The sequence below is a fragment of the Lactuca virosa genome, chromosome 5, assembly GCF_052849685.1.
Source record: "Lactuca virosa cultivar CGN04683 chromosome 5, Lactuca_virosa_CGN04683_v6, whole genome shotgun sequence".
NCBI lineage: Eukaryota > Viridiplantae > Streptophyta > Magnoliopsida > Asterales > Asteraceae > Lactuca > Lactuca virosa.
Window position 1 is genome coordinate 186,238,678 of NC_136430.1, and position 18,737 is coordinate 186,257,414.

Sequence of the window (18,737 nt, forward strand, 5' to 3'; positions counted from 1 at the left end):
GCCTTTAAGAACTTAGTGCCCTAAGTGTTGCACCTCAAATGGAATCACAACTCACATAGGACAAAGGTGACTCTTGAGAGAGAATTTCCATGCACCAAAAACACCTCCATGAACTCCAAGAACTAGAAGTATACGTTTTTAGGTTATGGAGCTTATATTTATTTGTAGGATTCCAAGAGTCATGGGTATAACCCAAATCCATACCCATGGGTTTTATGATCCATGGTTCATGTGGCCCAACTCTTTATGTGTCCATGCATAAACTTAGTCCAATATGGATCATAAGCCCAACACATAAATATAACCAATTACCATAATTAGTCCCCATAGATTTAATTAGTCTCTTTTGATCACTAAATTAATTCTAAACTAATTCTTTATCAATACTAATTAAATCATATGATTTCATATTAATATATTAGAACTTATAATATATTAATAAATCATATATAACCTCTTCTCAAAAGTCCATCCTAACAAATTGTCCTGATGTTATGCAACTCAAATGGACCATGCTACTCTCGGGTCGAGTACATACCAATAATAGTTATGGGCTTAGACATCTAATCCAACATATACAACATTAACTCCTCATTTCTAATTCACCCATCAGCCTCCATCTGGAAAATCTTTCATTAGCCAACCCTAATCCTCTCTAGTGCATTTTTGAGCTTTGGTGTATATTTTGGTGTCCTTGGGTGAGCAAGTTGGAAGAGAAGATCATCCTTGAAGAGTGGAACACTTTAGATCCAGGATTCCATCATTTTTTGACACGCTTTGGAGGTATAAAGTTCTAAACTTGATGTTGATTTCATTTAGATCTTGTTAGCCTTAGATTTGTGGTTATTTTGGTCCAATGAGCTTGGTATTATGAATATGTGGTACTCTAATCCTTTTGAGCTATCCTTTCATACCTTTGGGAGTGTCTTGAAGCATAAAAATGTGATCTTAAAGGTGATATTTAGCACATGCATGTGTTAGAGGGTCATAGTGGGTTAAGAACATAGGGTTTTGGACATTAAGCACTTATTAGCCATGAAAAACCATAAAGTTGGAAACTTTATGCTTAAGGATGTTAGTTTAAGGTTGGATCTGGAATTTGAGCAAAAGGGCTTAAAGAATAAGCTCTTAATGGATGAATGGAGTACAAGAAACATATGCTAGGTGTAACCCAGGTTCGTCGGGCGTAATGAGTCCACCAGCCCGTAATTTGGGTCAACATTTGTGTACGCGGGTCGTAGAGCTGAGTACGTTGGGCGTACTCAGCAGTGTTGACCAAGTTTGACTTTTGATTTTCTTACTTTGACAAGGGTTGACCAAGCTTGACTTAAGGTAATTTTGGGTATTTTGAGCCATAGTTAAACCTTGGTCTCTATCCGTTGAATAGGTGACCTGTAGATGGGCATACTCAATAAGCATTAGACTTTTAACTTTAGTTGACTCCGTTGACCGTTAACTTTTTGACCAAGTTTGAATTTAGGTCAAACTTGAGGGTTTTGACTAGTGATTAAGATTTTATTGATTCTAATGTTAGTGGATCCGCAGGAGCAAGCAGGGTAGCAGGGAGTGTATCGTGGTGTTCTCAGGTTTCTTCACTTCAGGTGAGTTTTGCCTCATTATACCGTGGGTCGAAGACACCAATGCCGGCCCAATAATTTTAGTTATTTGTTATTAGAGGGATGCCTTAAGAAATGTATATAGTCATGTAGGATAGACTGAGGACTCTTGGTCTAGGATCTGTTACTTGTTCCTGGTTGGGTTGGGGTTCTAGAGTAGGACCACCTGTCCATGTGGCTATCTCACCTCTGAATATATACGGTCATGCATTCCTTAGAGGTTGATAATTAGTATGTTGCTATTTTGTAGTGATCTATTAGATCTGTATCCTGGTATCAAGTATGTTGTTATGCTATAGTGATTTGTTAGATCGGTATCCTGGTATCGAGTATGCTGTTATGATGTAGTGATTTGTTAGATCTGTATCCTGGTGTCGAGTATGTTGCATTGCCATAGTGATCTGTAGAACCGTATGTTATCTGTACTTTCCGGTTATCCTCTGGTGGAGTGCCCTAGGGACTCTCTGTGGTCACGTAGGATTGTTTGAGAAGTCTTGATCTCGGCTTTCTTGCCTATTCCTTGTTTGGTTGTCACTCTAGAGTAGGATCATCTGTTCGGGTGGCTGTTTCTCCTTTCGTTACTTATGGTTATGCATTTCATGGAGGATGGATGGTAATAGGACTGTATGTTGTGAGAGGACTTGTAGGCGGTAGTGAGTTGTATGTTCGATGTTTGCATGTATTACGTGCTTACTTGATCCTTGTTTGTTTATATATCAACATATGGTAGTGGTAGGTTGAGGCGTTCCTGATTTATGCTATAGGCCAAGATACCCGGTGCGGGCCAGCTGTAAGCTGTAGGCACGGAGGCTCTGGAAGAGCGGTTGGGTTGAGGCGGTAGGCCAACAAACCCTGGGTATTCCAGCCCGATGGCTGATTGGATCTGTTGCATGTTGGCATTCCAGTCCAAGGTAATTATTGGGCCTGGGCATTCCAACCGGGAGGTTGTGGGCCATTATGCGTGCTTGTATTTTTATCGAATGGGGTATTTTGGGGAAAACTCACTAAGCTTCATGCTTATTCAGTTTATTGTTTCAGGTATCATCGGTGATTATAGGAAAGCGAAGGTGGGATGGTACACACTCATCATGAGCAATGAGGATTTTGCCTTTTTCATAATACTCTGATTTTGAATAAATGTAATTTGGAAGAAACATTTTTCTAAATAACGAATTTATAAATTGGGAAGTTTTACCTTAATAAAAATGAAAATTTTGGTTTTGAAAATGGGACGTTACAAGTTGGTATCAGAGTCCTGGTTTAAGTGAATTGGAGGAACACTTGCGTGAATCCAGTCTCAAAGTAGGATCCGAGAATTTTTGCAAAATGTTTTTTGAAAAAGAATTTATAATAAAAAGGGTTGGGTTAGGGACATCAGCTCGGTCTCTTGTCATGTTCTTGTTTGATTTTTGGCTTGGGATCGGGAAGGTGGGCCTTGACTTAACTTTTACTTTTTCAGGAAGATGCGTTGTGTACAGTCAGCCAGAGCCCGAACAGGAGAGTGGTTCCCAAAATATCCGTACTTGTTATGTTTGTTGACTTTTGATTTTGCTGATATATGAATTGTTAGCGAAAGCATGCTAGTGGATAAGGTTCTTTTAGAAACTGTTGGATAGAAATGCCTGATTCTGTGATGCCTTATGATATAGGAAGCTACTTGCTTGATTTATATTACTTGATTGTGAGATTGCTACGTGTATGTTGATTAGTTTTTGCATGTATGTTGATTAGTTGTGGACTTAGGGCAGATTTGATTATTTGACAATCTATCCGATCTCGTATTGTATACAACAAGCATGCACAAAAAGCAACCAGTGGTGCGGGAATGAGGATAATCCTAGGAAGAGTACCTAGGAAGTTAGTTGTAGCTCATAGGAGAAGTGGGTGTTAGCACACCTAGGAGTGGTCTAGTGGAGTGACTTAGAACCTTGGGATGAATTTTGAATCAACTGCGGATCAGTGTGGAAGGTAGTATGGGCCCGCACTACTGAAAGCACAGGATCCGTATAAGATTCATGAGGAATTTTGAGGCTGCTAAGGAACTAATAGGAGTAGGACCTGGTGTGTTGAGCACTGTATTGTGATGTTTGATCTTTCCTTTATATATTTCCTGCATGGCGGCTATTGGAGGTTGAGGGTCAGGAGCCAGAGCTGGTAACCAGGATGGGTCAGGATTGACAGAGGTCCAGGTTAGGGAAATCATTCGTGAGGAGGTTGTTTCTATCGTCCGGGAGCAGATACTAGAGCTAATTGGGTCTATCAAGACTGCTATGGTGGAGTTCTTGATGATCGATACGTTGCACGTTCTGAGACTATCGCAGCTGCGGCTACCGCAACCGTCGTTGTGGCCGGGTTTGGCAATTGGAGAGCCTTCCAGTACCAAGACTTTGACAATACAAAGCCCCTGGTGTTTGATGAAGTTCATGATCCAATCATCACCATGAGGTGGTTGTCAGATGATGAGGGATGTTTCTTTACTTGCTCTTGCCCAGCTGACCAGAAGTTCAAGTTCGCTCTGAACCTTCTTCGGTCTGGAGCGAAGGATTGGTAGAGGCTGGTTACTAGTTTATACACCCAGAGAAGCAAGTTGCAGTATCATGGGAGCATTTCTCTGATATGTTCCGCTCGGGATATGTCCCGTTGGTGGAGCGGGAGAGACTGGCCTGGGAGTATTTGTAGTGGTGTTGATTATAATGACACATGCGGAATATGAAAGATCTAGTGAATCATCATACAAATCATGAACACATGGAGTAAATAAATCTTTTCAAGCTCTCATTAGTTGAATTAGAAATAATACAAATGGGTTTGCTAGTTTCTCTCTCTAAAACTAATTCTCTCCAAATGGTTCATTACATAATGGGAGTCACTCACTTCCTAATTATAGGAAAGACTCAACCCATTTACACATACAAGAGGGTAAGCCTAAACACTTTACATCCAAACATGACTTTGCACCCTAACATTCTCTCCCTCAAAGTTAGGATTGGATATCCCGACTTAGATATCCAACGAGCTCACGCGATCAAGACCAAACTTCCCCTCGAAATGATGTCGGTCTTCAAATCCACAAATGAATACCCGAAGCTTCGAATACCCACTCTTCATTCTCCCCCTTTTTATAATAAAAAAAATGATTATAAAACCCATTAAGGGTGAGAAGCGCCCGATGATTAATCTTCACATAACTCCCCCTTGATGTGTGCCAAAAAGAAACCTCGAAAAACTTGCATGGAAAAACAATCACGAAAAAGCCTTGAAAAATTTCCAATTTGTGAAAATTTTCGACTTTTGGGTGAGAGTTGTAAGATTTTCCAAAATTCAGATAAAAACTGTCACTTTCTGAATTATGTAGGGACCTGTTGCGCCAAAAACAGCTTAAGATGTGAAACTCTACCCCATTTGCGAAACTGGGCATAAAGTGTAAATTCGCACAAACTATAGGGACTGAACATGAAACTTCTTCAATTTCTCAGCTTTGTTAGCCCAATGTCGAAGTTGGGTATTTTCTGCCAACATTTCGAAACTGCAGGGGCTAAATGAGAAATTTTGCCATTCTTCACAAATTTGTACTCTATCGAAGTTGGACTTTTCTACCACTTCGTTAAAAGTTGAGGGACCAATTTTGAAAATTTGTTTTTTCTTCTTTTTCACTTTGTTAAATAGGGCTTTGTTAACGAATCGTGTATGATCCATGATAACAAATCGCGAATCCATAGCTTGGTTAATCGACATCAAAGCAAAGGTCCTTCCCTTAGCTAGTCGACCATATCGATTCGTCATCAAGCTATCGACCATCAACATATTTCGAAATCAAGCATATAGCTTTCAAAATCAACATCACTTCTCAATCCAACGACATCAACAACAAACCAAACTCGATCTTTCGTTATTCATTCCAAAATCAATAGCAACCCATTCGCCAGTAAAACCCTGGCTTCGCACCATCAACGTCAAAATGTTGACCATTTCAACTCCTCACCAAATCAACCATTCCCAGTTCGTTCTTCAATCAATACCTCACTCGCTTTCAAAACGATTGACCCCAGTGACTATCATCGATACCCAATTCCATTCGACATCAAACTATGGAATCAAACAAAAACTAATCCGCCTTCATCTGCTTCGACTTCAAAATCAAAGAATCGATTTTGTTCCCAAACCTTTGATTTCCAGGAAACGAAATCAAACCAAATCACCATATTCATTCGAATTTTAACTTTCGTTCCATACACATTCACTTCCAAATCCAGCCGATTATGCAAAAGCGGGATACGAATTGTCATTTACTGGACATCCAAAATCGACATTCAATATCTTCAACAACGAAATCCTTTTTTCATTTTAAGAAATCAAAATCAATTCGAACTCCAATCAGTCGAATAACGAACCCAACACAATGATTCGACTTCCAAACAAATCTATCATTCAAAATCGGCTTTGACTATCGACTCCCCAAACCCAAAACGATTCGTCATCAATTGACTTCCTAAAATCATTCGACACCGATGAATCCAAACAATACATATCGAAATCGATTTGATACCAAAATCAATTGACATCAATATACCAACACAAAAACAATTTTGTTTCCAATCAAACCAACGATCATCAATCCTGATTTCAACACAGGTTCATCCTTCGCCTTCAGTGACTTTGAAATCGACTTCGACTGCAATATCGTTTTCCTGTTCGATTTCTCAAAACACCGACTATTCATTATCACGATCTGATAATGAAGTTATTAATATGTCAAATTTTGACTTTTATGCATCTTATACATCCAAAATTGAACGGTGTTAGAAACGAATTGGGTTTGAATGAATATCAACAAGATTTGGGCTTAAAAACTCATGAACAGTAATAGATTATTAGATTGTTGGATTGGGCTCAAACAAAGAAGTTAGATGAACAATAAAGAAAATCAGGTTGGGCTGGGTTTCGAATGATGTATCACTTGCACAGTAACACTTTTTAAAAAGAAAATTGATTTCGAACTTTTAAAAAAAAAAATGAGAATATGATTTTGGTTTTGATCTTAAACAAAAAATAATTAGATCAATCAATGGGGTTGAAACGGATTTGATCCAATGAGGCAAATCGATCAAAAATGAAAAACATAAAGTACGAATCGAAATCATGGACGTTTTGGAATCCATTTGAGAATTTGAGATACCTTTTTGACGAATTGAGTTCCATTTGCAACGAACGAATCAAATTTAGAAGATCTTGGTCATTTTGTTGGAACAAGAAAATCTCCAATTTGAACATTGTACCACCCACGATGCGTGATGTAAAACTCGTTATTTGTGTTCTTCGTGTTCTTCAACGATCCAAGAACATCTTCATAAGAACCACCAATACTTTTGGGTTTTGACTTCAAATTCAATGCAACATTTGGAGATTGTTGCTTTGGAACCCAAATTTGCTTTATGGATTTCAGATTCACAACATTTGACGATTTTTGTGAGTAAGCCCGCTTATTTTTCCATTTAATCTTCTTCTTCTTTTTCTTTCTCATCTTTTTGCATCTTGAAGATTTGATTTCAATAACACCTTCATTCTTGACAAATTCAACTTTGCAAGTTTGAATCAAATCTTTTGGAGTTTGATATTTGTGAATTTCTTGGATTGCCGGCTTTCGATAAGGAATCATTCCTTCAAACGAATCACAAGAACACAAAATATCATCGGTTTGAACTCCAATCGAGAAAAAAACTTTTGCATCTTCATGACAATCAACTTGAATATTCTTATCATGAACTTCAAGAACATCACATTGAACTCCATAGTCTTGAACTTCAACAAACTTAAGAGCATGAAGATCACTTGGGTTTTCAATTAGAGAAATGTATTTCTTATTAAACAAATCTCTTTCTTCTCCTTTCTTTTGATTTCTACTACGAACTAATATGGACAAGGCAATTTTATTCAACCATTCAATCTTACAAATTGGTTGAAATATCCAACTTCCATTATCATCCTTCAAACCTCCATAAGAAACCATATTACCCAATGAAATCAACTTGCTTAACAATAACCCATAAAATTGATTTTCGTTGACTTTGTATTTGACATCTTTAACGATTACAATCCAAGAATCATACTGCAAGTCCAACATCTTTGACCAATCGGTAACATCTTGAGTTTTTTTGGAGAGAAAAAGTGATTTTGAATGGGTTTTCTAGAGAGAGAAAATAAAAATCACTTGAATTCTAGTGAAGAAAATCGAATTATGAGTAGAATCAATAAGGAATTCGATTTCTAGAATCCAAACTCTCTAAAACACGAAGATCAAAGATCAAATGAAAAATCACCAAATCTAGAATGCCATCATGGATCAATTCTTGATCAAATCAAGAACACCCGCTGATACCAATTGTAGTGGTGTTGATTATGATGACAAATGCTGAATAATAAAAGATCTAGTGAATCATCATTCAAATCATGGACACGTGGAGTAAATAAATCTTTTCAAGCTCTCATTAGTTGAATTAGAAAGAGTACAAATGGGTTTGCTAGTTTCTCTCTCTAAAACTAATGCTCTCCAAATGGTTCATTACATAATGGGAGTCCTCACTTCCTAATTATAGGAAAGACTCAACCCATTTACACATACAAGAGGGTAAGCCTAAACACTTTACATCCAAGCATGACTTTGCACCCTAACAATATTTGGATCTGAAACAGGGGATTGAGTCGGTGATGGAGATCACCAAGATTTTCACAGAGAGAGAGCTATGTTTTCCCCGAGTTTGTTGCTTTTGAGCAAGCTCAGACGACTCGGTATTTTGGCATGCTTAAGGTGGATATTCGGAAATTCGTGTCCATCCAGCGCTACGGTTCTTTCGCTGAGCTTTAGGGTGCCGCAAGGAGGAGAGCGATTGAGATAAAGACCCCTACAAGGGAGCAGCATCAGACTTTGAATCAGTCCCAGCCTGCAGCGAAGTGGTTCAAGTCCGCCAATCAGAGTTCGAGATCAGTTGGAGGGAGGTGTCGATCTTTTGTATGTAGTATGTGTGGCGAGGAGATTCATTTTGGAAGAGAGTGCAGGTAGAGTGCACGAGTTTGTTTTCATTTCATCCAGGAAGGCCACATCAGAGCTCATTTTTCCTTTTCTCATTTTCGGTGAGGTTTTGGATCCTACACCCATAGCTTGGCAGTTGCCTGACGTTCGTAATGGGACGACCGAAGTCCCAGAGTCCGAGAGTTGAGTTGGTAATTCTTCTTTTAGTAATTATGGTGGTATTGGTAATTATTTGGAATTTATGTTTGTGTTTCAAAGTTTAGTTGTAATCTTTGATGATCATTTGAATGAAATTATCTTAATTAGCCCAGTTGAATTTGACTTCTTATTATGAATGGATTACTTATTCTTGTTGTCATATTGTATATGGTGAGATTTTTGAATGTTGTGTAGGTTCATAATTTTCCTGCGTATTGTGATATACGTGGTTGGGATCAAGTGTTGGACTTCAGGTTAGTCTGGGAATCGAGGCATTGGAAAGTTGTCAGAATCTATCATAATTTAAGTGGGGGGAGAATCGTGCTACCCCATTGTGCCATCGTGGGTCGTTTGACCAAGAGTGCCCACTTTTTGGCTGTCCGAGAGAGCTCTTCGGTTGAAAGGTTGGCCTATGTATCTGTTCGGGAGTGGTTAAGAAAACCCACACGAACTAGCTGATTTGGATAAGTGATTAGTTAAGGGTTGTTGGCAGTATCAGTGATGCCTCAGAAAGTCTCCTGCGGAGTGGTTGCATTACGAATATCCGTCCTCGAATACGAGTTATGTAGTTTAGATATGATAGGCTTCTGGTTTCGGGAAGTATATTGATAGAGTTGATTCGGTGATTGTAGTTTTGAGAGTCCCAGGCTCTGTGGTTTTCGCTAGAAGTTAGGTCTTATGGTTAGGAAGTTGTGGGATATGCTAGAATTGTATGTGTTTGTCTGCAACAGTTATTTGGCTGAGGCTCGTGTTGGGAGTCGCCTTGTTTTCGGCTGAAGGGTTCAACAACAGTGAATGGTAGGAGTTCCGTTTCCCAGTGGTATCAGCAAGGTAATTCAGGACCAGAAGGATTCCATATGGTTCAGCTTGTAAAGTAGTTGTAATAATTGCATTCCGAGATAGTTGCTTGCTCGGGAGTCTATCGAGGTATTGGATTCCCGGGTTTTGGGAGGATTGTGAAGTTCTTCTTCAGTAGTAAAAGTCAGTGGGTCAAGGACTCATTATTGGTCAGGGTGCGTGAGTTTTGTTAAGATTGGGTTAAGGATAGTAAGGGAAAGTAGTCGCCTGAATGAGCCGACTTTTGGTTCTGATCGGGTTCTGGGGAGAACCGTCTAAGTGGCCCGATGTAAGATGCGGGATCACTACCCTAAGTTAGTTCCAACATCGGACTTCAAGGACGAAGTCTGATTTAAGTGGGGGAGAATTGTAACATCCCGATTTCAAGTATTTATTTGTTAACCCCCCTTAGTATGATAACTGTTTGCATTTTGGCCCTGTGTGGTGTTTTAGTGATTTTGGCTAAGGACTTAGTACATGGGGCATACATTATGTACGTTGGGCGTGTTGGATATAGTGTCTAAGTCCATAACTGTATTTGGTATGTACTTGACCCGACCCGTCATGGTCCATTTGGGTTGCATGGCATTGCAATACTTGGATAGACTAAATGAGAGAATAAGGTACTTATCATTATTAATATATTATAAGTTCTAATATATTAATAATAGTATTATTTAATTAGTATTGATCAAGTATTAATCTGGGATTAATTTGGTGATCAAAGTGAGACTAATTAAATATATAGGGTTGATTATGACAATCATCAATTCTTTTATGGTGGATTAATGATCCATGGTTTATGGGTTATGGATGTAACCATATGGAGCTCCATGGATAGTCCATGGGAGTTACAAATCCATGGGTCATGGGAAATCAAGAGTCATGACAATTAAGGGCATTCATGTGTAAACCCTAATTGTGACAACACTATAAAAGGAACCCTATGGCTAGCAAAAAGTGGACCTAGTGAACATAGTGTTACTAGAGAGGGCATAACCATTTTTGAGTGCTAGAAGTATTCTCTCAAGTTATTCCAAGTCTTGTGGTGTTGTGTGAAGCATTTGAGGCACAACATTTGGGGTGCTAGGCTCACAAAGTCTTGAAGGAATCCAAGCAACAACAAGGTATGTATTTCTACTAGTTTTTATGTTTTTATGTAATCCCCATGCCATGCTAGTTAGGAAATAACCTTGAAAAAGAAATTTGCATGTATATAGAGAAAACATAGATTCAAGGTTATTAGGGTTGCATGTACACTTAGGAAGTGTTAGAATGCTCAAAACCCATCAGTGGTATCAGAGCCTAGGATTGTTTTCTGTATACTTGATGCAAAACTGCTTAAAAATCGAAAATTCTGCATTCTGACAACTGGACTCGTCGAGTCCATGGGGAGGACTCGCCGAGTCCATGAACAAATTCATTCTACTCGCCGAGTAGAATAATGCACTCGGCGAGTAGGAGCGTGCTGGGCAGATTTTTCGAGTTTTGTTGCTGGAAATGGATTAAGATCATTATCCCAATCTGTTTTGGACTTGTAAAATATGTTTTTCAAAATGATAATGATTATGTTAACCCATTTTACATGACTTTTATCAATTTTCAAGTATTGTATATGTTTATATGATTTCTTGAAATTGCTTGACATGAATTTGTGTTCTTATGAGTTTTTAGAAGATCATAGGAATTATGTGTAACCACCATGTGTGTTTAATTCATGATCTTAATGGCTATGATGGTGTCCATAACTTGTCCTCAAGTTATGGATAACCAAAAGTCACTTCTTTTAATTGTGATTAAAGAACTAAAGAGGTTTCATAAAATGAAGAGTCTTCATTTTTATGAATCATTAAAACTCATAAGTTACAAATTGAAGAGACTTGGAATAGTTTCAAATCTTGCCCTCAAGTTTTGGAATTTGAAAAGTCTTACACTCTAATACTTTAATTCCAAATTAAACCTTAGATTTTTAAAAAGTTTAAAAATCAACACTTATACTATTATTATAATTTTATTATATAGATATGTATAAGAATATGTCATTCTTACCGTTAGTAGGCCTCATTCACGAAGCTGGTCTATAAGGGGGGTATAAGGTTGTTGCCTATAAAATGGTGACTTAATGGGTGTCCACTCTCACCCACCGCTTCCTTGATCGGTGGAGGGTCGTTAGCCGAACGGGTAGGATACGACTTTAAATACTTGTTAAAAGTATAATGAATTATAAAGTAACTATACATTATAAATTCTCAATCTTAGTTACTTTAGGAAAATGTGAAATTGGTGCTAGCCCATAAAATTACACTTTGTACCTTACCAAGTCGTTAGTGGAGCGTGTGTGGTTAACCGGCACACTAACATGGACTAGTAAGAGTGGCAAAGGGTAACTTAACTTTATTATAGATCGGTGGAGCGTGTGTGGTTAACCGGCACATCGATTAGGTAACATTGTTAAGGGTACCAAGTCAATTTGTATGGTTATTCACACCTTGTTTGTGATCCTCGGCATCCCAGTCACAAACTTGAGAGGGCACAATCGAGATTCAAACATGCCATTGAAAAGTTCAATGTATCTCAAAAGATCTAGGAGTTTCAAAACCAATAAAACCTAATAATAAAATATTTCGTTCTTATGGTGGAAATTGGTAAATCGTCATTTACCTACCTTCAAATATTTTATAGTATGGATTACGGCATCCCTCTTCCAACTATAAATAGTTTGTTGGGTCCTAGCCTTAATATTTCATTTGGGTGAATTATTAAGGATTCCTAATCTAATGAAACTTGTCTTTCTTTCCTTTCAGATGTCTTCCAACAATGCTTCTGGCTCAAACACAACAGGCTCCTTTTCCCTTATGAACTTGTGTGGTAAGGTCATCTTTGATGGATCCAATTTCAATGAGTGGATCAGAAACATCAGAATGATTACCCGCTATGAGGACAAAGAATATGTCCTCGATAGGGAGCTTAAGGTTGTGAGTGAAGCCACTGCTACTCCTGAAGAGTTTGCGGAGTTTGTTGCACATGAAAAGGATGCTACTAAAGTAGCATGCATCATGATGGCCACCATGACCCCTGAACTTCAAAAATCCTATGAAGATTTCTACCCCTATGAGATGCACCTGGATCTGATGGAAAGGTACCATCAGAGCGCACGTCAGGAGAGGTATGAAATCATCTCCTCCATGATAACCGCAAGGATGAAGGATGGTGAACCCATCGCCGGTCACTTGCAGAAGATGCAAAGGTTCGTTGACCGGTTGCTAAAGCTAAATGTTGACTTTCCTGAGGAAATGGCGATTGACATCATTCTCCATTCCTTACCTCCAAGTTATGATCAGTTTCGTATGACTTATCATATGAACAAGGAGGAAGTCACACTTAGCAAACTTCAAGGACTCTTAAGGACAGCTGAAAATGGCCTTAAGGGTAAAGCGGTTGCTACTTCTACTCCTTCAACAGCCCCTGTTCTGGCTATTGGGCAGGGAAAGGGTAAAAAGAGGAAAAGCCCTTCAAAGGGTACCAAGGGTAAGACTCTTGATGGTTCCTCTTCAAGTGGGACAAAGAAAGGTCCCATTACTCCTTCTTCAAACCCAAAGGAAGCACAGTGCTTCTATTGCCAGGATAAGGGACACTTCAAGCGAAGCTGCCCTAAATATCTGCAAGATATTAAGGATGGGAAGGTTAAACCCACCCATGCAGGTATTTACACAATATTGTCTAACAACTCATCTAATGCTAATTCTTGGGTGCTTGATACAGGGTGTGGTATTCACATTTGTACTGATCTGCAGGCACTAAGAAGAAGTGAGCAAGTGGAGCACGGGAAGATAAACTTAGTCATGGGCAACAGGAAAGCATCACCTGTTACCAAGATAGGAGTTTATTCTTTATTGCTTAATAATGGGTTAATGTTAGATTTGAATAAGTGTTGTTACTCGCCCGAAATGGCGAGAAATATTATTTCCTTTCATAGCTTGTACAAACAAGGTTTTACATTTTCATTTGATAATAAAAATGGTGCTATTAATGTTTATTACAATGATGTATTTTACTTTAAAGCATTACCTTGTGATGGTGTATATGAAGCCGTGAATGTTGAAGACAATCTAGGAAATAATGTGTTGTATATTGATTCTTCAGATAGCTTGGATAAAGCATCCTTGTGGCATTGTCGTCTTGGACATGTTAACAAGAAGCGCATAGGCCAACTCCAAAAGGCTGGAGTCTTGGAATCATTTGACCTCAAGTCAGATGATAGTTGCGAGTCTTGTTTACTTGGAAAAATGACAAAGTCACCCTTCACAGGTACTTGTGATAGGGGTGAAGGTTTGTTGGACCTTGTACACACGGATGTGTGTGGGCCCTTCAGAGTTGCTACAAGGGATGCTAATCGCTATTATGTGACTTTTACTGATGATTACAGTAGATATGGATATATTTACTTAATCAAGCATAAGTCAGAAACCTTTGAAAAGTTCAAAGAGTTTAAGCAGGAAGTTGAGAATCAATTGGGCAGGAACATCAAGATGCTCCGATCCGATCAAGGAGGAGAGTATCTTAGCATTGAGTTCCTTGACTATCTTAAGGAATGTGGGATTGTCTCACAATTGACACCTCCCAGAACACCACAGTTGAATGGTGTAGCTGAGAGGCGCAATCGAACCTTGTTGGATATGGTTCGTTCCATGATGAGTCGAGCTTCATTACCAATCTCTTTCTGGGGGTATGCCTTAGAGACTGCCGCCCATATCCTTAATCTAGTCCCTACTAAAAAGGTTGCCAAAACACCTCACGAGATGTAGACTGGGAAAGTTCCCAATTTGGACCACATCAAGATTTGGGGTTGTGAAGCTTTCGTGAGGCGTGAGACTCATGACAAGCTTGAACCTCGAAGTGAGAGGTGTATTTTCATCGGCTACCCACAGAGATCCTTTGGTTACCTCTTCTACAGACCCAGTGATAATGTGGTCTTTGTAGCAAGAAGAGGAGTCTTTCGTGAGAGAGAATTCATAAGCCAAGGGGACAGTGGGAGGCAAATTGACCTTGAAGAGCTTCAAGAGTCAAGTGGTGAAGGAACCTCAAATGCTATCGACCAACCTGAGGAGAAAACTCCTGTTGATCCGATAGATGAGTCTGTACCTCCAAGACGTTCCACTAGGGTGAGGAACACACCTGATTTTTATTATGGTTATCACATCACCACTGAAGGTGATACATTTATTAGTGATAGTACACTAATAGATTTGGATGAACCTAATAATTACAGGGAAGCCATGGCAGGCCCTGAGTCTGCTAAATGGAAGGAGGCTATGGACAGCGAGATTCAGTCCATGTATGACAATCAAGTTTGGAACTTGGTTGACAATGTACCAGGTCGTAAGACAGTTGGGTGCAAATGGATCTTCAAGAAGAAGACCGACATGGATGGGAAGGTACACACTTATAAAGCGCGACTGGTTGCGAAGGGCTTTACTCAAACTCCGGGAGTTAACTATGATGAGACCTTCTCACCAGTAGCTAAAATTAAGTCTATTAGAGTATTGTTAGCCATAGCTGCATTTCATGATTATGAAATATGGCAAATGGATGTCAAAACCGCTTTCCTCAATGGAAAGTTGGCTGAGGATGTTTATATGGCTCAACCAGAGGGTTTTGTCGATATAAGATACCCTAATAGAGTGTGTAAGCTTGATAAATCCATTTATGGATTGAAACAAGCATCTCGCAGATGGAATCTTTGCTTTGATGAGAAAGTCAAAGAGTTTGGCTTTTCTAGGAGTGAGGATGAGTCTTGTGTGTATGTCAGGGCTAGTGGGAGCATAGTTAGCTTCTTGGTGTTGTATGTGGATGACATACTTCTCATAGGAAACGACGTCCCAACCTTGCAGGAGGTTAAGTCTTGGCTTGGGAAGTGTTTCGCTATGAAGGACCTTGGGGAAGCTGCCTATATCCTAGGGATAAGGATATTGAGAGATAGGAGTAAGAGACTAATTGGTCTTAGTCAAAGTACTTACTTGGATAAGGTTCTGAAGAGGTTCAGTATGCAAGAATCCAAGAAAGGAGAATTACCAATCCAGAGTAATGCCAAGCTAAGTAAGACTCAGAGTCCGAGTACAGAGGCTGAGATAGCTGAGATGAGTCATATACCATATGCTTCCGCTGTGGGCTCAATCATGTATGCTATGACTTGTACTCGCCCTGATGTGGCCTTTGCTTTGAGCATGGTCAGTAGATATCAAGGGAACCCTGGCAAGGCACACTGGACAGCGGTAAAGAACATTCTCAAGTATCTGCGGAGGACTAAGGATTGGGTCCTTACCCTCGGAGGCAGTGATGACTTGAGAGTGGAAGGGTATAGCGATGCTAGCTTCCAGACTGATAGGGATAATTTCCGCTCTCAATCGGGCTGGGTCTTTATCCTAAATGGAGGGGCAATTACTTGGAAAAGTTCCAAGCAGGAGACAGTAGCTGATTCTACTTGTGAATCAGAGTACATAGCAGCAAGTGAAGCAGCTAAGGAGGCGATATGGCTAAAGAACTTCATCGGAGACCTTGGAGTTGTACCAGCTATAAAAGAGCCAATGGAAATTTTCTGTGACAGCGAAAGTGCGGTTGCTTTGGCTAAGGAACCAAGAGATCATGGGAGATCTAGGCACATTGACAGAAAATACCATTTCATAAGACATCGAATAGAAGAAGGACTCCTCGTGGCTAAGAGGGTATCATCAAATGAGAACCCGGCAGATCCCCTCACGAAGGGACTAAGCAGAGTTAAGCATTTACAGCATGCGAGGCGCATTGGGCTGAGGGATGATATTAGTTTCAATAATTAGATTCCTGAAACTTGTAAAATGTAATTGACATTTGATGATAAATAAAAGTTGTTATTTATTTATGAGTAAGGTGTTACTATCTTGTGTTGATTGTTTACTATGTTTCAATTTTGCATGTTTTTACTTCCAGAATAATTATGTTATTATTCAAACCATCCACAGTCAGTCAAACTTTGGAAGTAAGTATTGATTTAAGACTGTCATGAATTTGGCTTGTATGATTTGTCTAAAAGTGCTTTGGACAATGCAATGGTTGCTGCAACATTCATGAGTACTCATAAGGGATGAGTATTGGATCCAACCCACGCTCACTTGCATCACTTCATGGAATTTATCTCGAGTGATCGTGAGACGGTAATATCATATAAATCTTCAAACCTAGAGATATGAGTTGTTGACTATGAGTTGGTTATTCATTGATTGTACGAAAACGCATTGGTAACTCGATGTTATAAAACGTGCCTTTGTGAATAATTCAACAAGTAGTTAGTACAAGCATATCAGTCGAAGTTTATCTGTTCCTTCTAGAAATAGAAGCGATATCTGGGCCCCTCGATGATTTGGTTTTGACCTATGTACCGGGCCCGGTCAGAACCTAATTGATGTGTTTAATTTAGTTCTATGTCGAAACAAATCAGAGATCGAGAAACAAATGCTGGACAATAAGTAAGACCATGTTCCATGTGTTTGTCCGGCTGATATCATGAGAACAGAGGATTATATGATCACTTATCTTAAATGGCGTATCATCATCATCTCAGTTCCGAGAGACTTTGAAAGAGCTACGATTGCTAGTCGGATTTTGAAGTCATATTTGCAAATATAGTTATTAGACTTATCCAAGTGGGAGACTGTTGGATATAGTGTCTAAGTCCATAACTGTATTTGGTATGTACTTGACCCGACCCGTCATGGTCCATTTGGGTTGCATGGCATTGCAATACTTGGATAGACTAAATGAGAGAATAAGGTACTTATCATTATTAATATATTATAAGTTCTAATATATTAATAATAGTATTATTTAATTAGTATTGATCAAGTATTAATCTGGGATTAATTTGGTGATCAAAGTGAGACTAATTAAATATATAGGGTTGATTATGACAATCATCAATTCTTTTATGGTGGATTAATGATCCATGGTTTATGGGTTATGGATGTAACCATATGGAGCTCCATGGATAGTCCATGGGAGTTACAAATCCATGGGTCATGGGAAATCAAGAGTCATGACAATTAAGGGCATTCATGTGTAAACCCTAATTGTGACAACACTATAAAAGGAACCCTATGGCTAGCAAAAAGTGGACCTAGTGGACATAGTGTTACTAGAGAGGGCATAACCATTTTTGAGTGCTAGAAGTATTCTCTCAAGTTATTCCAAGTCTTGTGGTGTTGTGTGAAGCATTTGAGGCACAACATTTGGGGTGCTAGGCTCACAAAGTCTTGAAGGAATCCAAGCAACAACAAGGTATGTATTTCTACTAGTTTTTTATGTTTTTATGTAATCCCCATGCCATGCTAGTTAGGAAATAACCTTGAAAAAGAAATTTGCATGTATATAGAGAAAACATAGATTCAAGGTTATTAGGGTTGCATGTACACTTAGGAAGTGTTAGAATGCTCAAAACCCATCAGGGCGTACTTGGGTGGAGCTTAGTATGCTGGGTGTACTCCGCGTACGCACAACGTACATGGTGGATCCTCAAACCCTAATTTTAGGGTTTGGTCCGTTTATATACAACATTAACTCCTAATTTCACATTCACCCTTCAACCTCCATCTAGAATATCATTCCTTAGCCAACCCTAATCCTCTCTAGTGGATTTTTGATATTTGGTGTATATTTTGGTGTGCTTGAAGGAGCAAGTTGGAAGTGAAGATCATCCTTGAGGAGTGGAACACTTTGGATCCAGGATTCCATCATCTTTTGACACCCTTTGGAGGTATAAAGTTCAAAACTTGATGTTGATCTCATTTAGATCTTGTTAGCCTTAGATTTATGGTTATTTTGGTCCCATGAGCTTGGTATTATGAGTATGTGGTACTCTAACCCTTTTGAGATGTCCTTTCAAACGTTTGGGAGTGTCTTGAAGCATAAAAATGTGATATTGAAGATGATATTTAGCCAATACATGTGTTAGAGGGTCTTAGTGGGTTAAGAACATAGGGTTTTGGACATTAAGAACTTATTAGCCACACAAGACCATAAAGTTGGAA